General features: G+C 37.1%; 1 protein-coding gene and 1 long non-coding RNA gene across 4 annotated transcripts in view; both read left to right on the plus strand.

Annotated features, from left to right (window-relative positions):
- hmgcra (3-hydroxy-3-methylglutaryl-CoA reductase a) overlaps positions 1 to 974 on the plus strand; it is a 37,853-nt gene extending 36,879 nt beyond the window's left edge. For all 3 annotated transcript variants that reach the window (XM_088415275.1, XM_088415266.1, XM_088415284.1), the window contains exon 20: positions 1 to 974. This exon is cut by the window's left edge and continues 176 nt beyond it. The gene's annotated coding sequence lies outside the window, so the exon portion shown is untranslated.
- Positions 975 to 3,876: 2,902 nt separating this feature from the next.
- Positions 3,877 to 5,000, plus strand: part of LOC148430220 (uncharacterized) — a 3,126-nt gene continuing 2,002 nt past the window's right edge. The window contains exon 1 of the long non-coding RNA XR_015866704.1: positions 3,877 to 5,000. This exon is cut by the window's right edge and continues 962 nt beyond it. This is a non-coding gene — a long non-coding RNA (uncharacterized LOC148430220).

Consider the following 5,000-nt stretch of genomic DNA (forward strand, 5'->3'; position numbering starts at 1 on the left):
CACAACTATTTGGTCTAATCACAGCGTGCTCTGATTCTCTTCCACCACAAAATTATTTTATTTCCATGCGAACTGAGGTTTTATAAAGGCATGCAACAATACATGTACATTCATCACTTTTCATTTAAAAAGCCTTTACTCTTAACTTTGTGTATTAATAATTGTAGAGAGCCCATCAACTGACAAGGGAATGAATATGATTTGTTTTGGTGCTGTGTAAAATTTTGGACCAAATATCATTTTCCATTGCGTAATTCATCTGATAGATTAGTCTCGCAATTGGATTGATCATAAATTGATTTGTGGTACCTGGAGAGTGAGACACACTTATGGGAAATTTGAAAGGTGATTGTTGCGTTATCCCCTGAGACGGAACAATGGGGTAGTAACACAGTTAAAACAGTACCCCAGTCATCCCAATGGGCTCATCTCATGTCTCTTAATTGCACCATTGCTACTCAATGTTTCTCAGAACACTGAATGTGACCTGGAAGCTGATTTCAAAACAGGTTAGCTTAAATCAATCTGATCTATCTTTCACTGAGTTCCTGTAGCTATTTGCTGAACGTGGATGAAAACCGGTGCGTAACAGCTGGCGGACTTCAAATTAAAATTATTTTTAATCTATGTTGCTGTCATTTCTTGATTACTGTAATTTCCCAAATAAGATGAACTTTTTTCCCAAAAACGAAAAAAAACGAAGACCAGAAGTATGAGTACCTCCTGTAAAGAGTAACTTAAAAATGTGTTGGTTTTTTTTGTTTTTGTTTTCGTTTTTTTAATGCAATGAGTAAGATTGATGTCATTTTTATATCAACCATATTCTTGCTTAAGATAATTACCGCAATGGGACGAGCTGTCGGTGGGGGACGTCAGTTGGCTGTTGACATCAAGTGCCTGTTGCAGCGAAGAGCAGCCCGTGATAGCTGAGGTTTACGGCATTATTTTCAATAAAATAAATGGGATGACTGAAACGATGTCGGAGTCCATCCTTGTGCACACACAGGAATATTACTAAAACTGAGAGTTAAGTTATGATGTCTCCAGCTGATTCTCTTAAGAGTGCACTGGTTAGACAACATGGAAAAGTAATCAATTTGCCCAGTTTATCAATTGCGGTCTTTTAGCATCACACAATAATAAACGAGGTGAAATACGGATGCTGCTCAACTTTGGCAATATATGGTCAAATGAACTTGAACCGCGTCACGAAAAGGAAAAACAGCTTTGAGCACTTTTTTTTTTTTCCTCCAGTCACAATTAACAAAATGTTTACAGGACAAGTATGAATTCAAACAGTGACTGAAAAGGCACAGGCTGAATTCAACATTACAGGCGTTCACTGACCACTCACAATGGGGGAAATTTTGAAATGCTTAACTTATAAACACAAGAAAATATGAAAAGTTTATAAAAGATGAGATTTATTGTTTTCCTGTACTTTTGACATTGTTGCTAAAGTGTTGGTTCGTCTTACACATGGTAATTAAGAGTGTGTCTTATATTTGGGGAACAACGGTAATTCAGTGTCTAATCATACCCTTTCTAATCCATATTTCTGTCATTTCTTGATCATTTCAGTTTCAAGCTACATGTTTTACAGCGTGTTTTTTCTGTTTATGTTCAAGACTTGATACCAAAATGTCTTGATTATACAAACATGGTGAATTCACTGAACCTGCTTCTTTCTAAGGTTTAATTGAGCTGCTATATCTCAAATGTGTTTGGCCACATCAAGAACATGAAAAAACTATCATGGCTCTTCACAGTTTGTCCCATTCAACATAATGCATTAGCAACATCTCTACATTTATATTTCCTGTCATTCCATATATGCATTAGGGGTTGCCGGGTTGGGGGACACGTGTTTGCGACACTTTGCATCTCCAAAGGTATGAAACCTAACAGATATTTGACTTCATTTTACTCCAAAGCGTCATCTTTGGCAGACGTCAGTATCAAATGATGACAAAGAGAACATTCTCATTTCCCCCAAACAATTCTCCTTTCTCATTCATCAAGCTCCATCCTCAATGGAAATTCAGGTGGTCGGTTCTGTTATGTGAAAAGAAGTACGGAACGTGCAATTAGAGGACTAAGATGAGCCCAGAATAGATTATACTGTGCATATATATATATATATATATATATATATATATATATATATATATATATATATAGATATATATATAGATATATGTACACACGTGGACAATATTGTTGGTAGCCCTCAGTTAAAGAAGGAAAAAAAGCAACAATTCTCACTGAAATCACTTGAAACTTACAAAAGTAACAATAAATAAAAATTTATTGAAAACTAAATAATCAAAATCAGCCATCACTTTTGAATTGCTGATTAACATAATTATTTAAAAAAACAAACTAATGAAACACGCCTGGACAAAAATGATGGTACCCATAACTTAATATTTTGCTGCACAACCTTCACTGCAATTAAGCGATTTCTGTATTTGTCAATGAGCGTTCTGCAGCTGTCACCAGGTATTTTGGCCCACTCCTCATGAGCAAACTAATCCAGTTGTCTCAGGTTTGTTGGGTGTCTTCTCCAAATGGCATGTTTCAGCTCCTTCCACAGATGTTCAATGGGATTCAGATCTGGGCTCATGAAAGGCCACTCTAGAATAGTCCTACGCTTTTCTCTAGTCTAAGCCATTCTTGGGTGTTTTTGGCTGTGTGTTTTGGATCGTTGTCCTGTTGGAAGACCCATGACCTGCGACTGAGACCAAGCTTTCTGACACTAGGCAGCACATTTCTCTCCAGAATGCCTTGATAGTCTACTGATTTAATTTTATCTTGCACACATTCAAGACACCCTATGCCAGATGCAGCAAAGCAGCCCCAAAACATTACTGAGCCTCCTCCATGTTTCACCGTAGGAACAGTGTTCTTTTCTTCGTATGCTTGGTTTTTGAGTCTATGAACATAGAGTTGATGTGCCTTACCAAAAAGCTCCAGTTTGGTCTCATCTGTCCAAAGGATATTCTCCCAGAAGCTTTGTGGCTTATCAACATGCATTTTTGCAAATTCCAGTCTCGCTTTTTTATGATTTTTTTTCAGCAGTGGTGTCGTCTCCCATGAAGTCCACTTTGGCTCAAACAACGACGAATGGTGCGATCTGACACTGATGTACCTTGGCCTTGGAGTTCACCTTTAATTTCTTTGGAGGTTGTTCTCGGCTCTTTGGATATAATTCGAACGATCCGTCTCTTCAATTTGTCATCAATTTTCCTCGTGCGGCCACATCCAGAGAGGTTGGCTACTGTCCCGTGGGTCTTGAACTTCTGAAAAATATGAGCCACTGTTGTCACAGGAACTTCAAGCTGTTTAGAGATGGTCTTATAGCCTTTACTTTTAAGATGTTTGTCTATAATTTTTTTCGGATGTCCTGGGACAATTTTCTCCTTCGCTCTCTGTTGTCCATGTTCAGTGTGGTACACACCTTTTCACCAAACAGCAGAGTGACTACTTGTCTCCCTTTAAATAGGCAGACTGACTGATTATGAGTTTGGAAATACCTGTGATGTCAATTAAAGGACACACCTTAGTTAATCATGTCAGTCTGGTCAAATAGTTTTCAATCTTTTATAAAGGTACCATCATTTTTGTCCAGGCCTGTTTCATTAGTTTGTTTTTTTAAATAATTATGTTAATCAGCAATCCAAAAGTGATGGCTGATTTTGATTATTTAATTTTCAATAAATTTTTATTTATTGTTACTTTTATAGTTTCAAGTGATTTCAGTGAGAATTGTGGGTTTTTCCTTCTTTAACTGAGGGGTACCAACAATTTTGTCCACGTGTGTGTATATATATATATATATATATATATATATATATATATATATATATATATATATATATATATATATTGCACAGTAGACACATTATGTTATATAATTGCATTATGTCACAATTTTTTTCTGTTGCATTTAATGCACCTAAAATAAACCCTCCACTATGATGTATGCAAACTACACAAAAGTGAGAGCAGTTTACTTTAAATAACTAAGCAAAGTTGTGAGCTCCATCTAAGAGAGCTATAGAAGCAACTGTCACCTTTGTCAGTGTTTTTTAATCCTCTCTGTAAATCAATTTGTTACTGTTATAATCATATATATATTGCCGATTAACTTATGTACTGCATTGCATCTTCAAATTACTAAGAGTGAATTTCAGTTTGTGTGTGTAAAACGGCAACAAATCAAGTATTGACTTTGTCTTTAGCACCACCGTCTATTTTCGGATTTTCAGAGGCTTCTCAGTGAGATATGTGCCTGTGATTCCTCATGATTTTGCTTATATTTGCTTTTCCGTACTTTAAGCCACCAACTCTGGTGCTCTTTCAGGGTTCATACAAACAGTCACAAACAAACATAATTTATGTGGGTAATTATCTGATTTGGTCTCTGCAGTTGACTGATGAACATTCCTGGATCAAGTCAGCTGGGATAGCCTCCACTTCTCTCATGACCCTGGATAGGTGACAAGGCAAAGAAAATGTGTTAATAGTGACATGGCACTTCCATCCCAACTCCCCATTGATGATTGTCAGAGAAATCTCTAAAGACTAGGACTAGCCTAGCTGCTAAGCAGCAAAAACAGTAACTCAGACCAGCCAAGATTGACTTTTCTATGCCAGGCATAGGGAAAAAGCTTGGGCAAATTAACTCGTGGGTTTTCCAACACTAATTCAACTGCCCAGCCGCTCCTCCTGGCTTTTATTGAGCAAAAGCAAAGCAGATTACAAGACACAACAAAAGAGCCAGTCGGGCGCCACCGACAGCTGGGCCAAGGTCCCGGCTCACACTTTCGTGCGTCAACAGCTCTATCTAAGGACAGGGTCAAAATGAACTAGGATTGCATAAATGGATAACAATGAAGTAAGCACATAATGATAACAATCTAATATATGATTCCCTTCACAATGATATTTTGGGAAACAATTATGTTATGAATTCATTACCACAAAGTTCACCTTTT

This window comes from Hippichthys cyanospilos, chromosome 1 (genome assembly GCF_059441005.1).
Source record: "Hippichthys cyanospilos isolate Australia breed blue-spotted pipefish chromosome 1, RoL_Hcya_1.0, whole genome shotgun sequence".
Taxonomy (NCBI): Eukaryota; Metazoa; Chordata; class Actinopteri; order Syngnathiformes; family Syngnathidae; genus Hippichthys; species Hippichthys cyanospilos.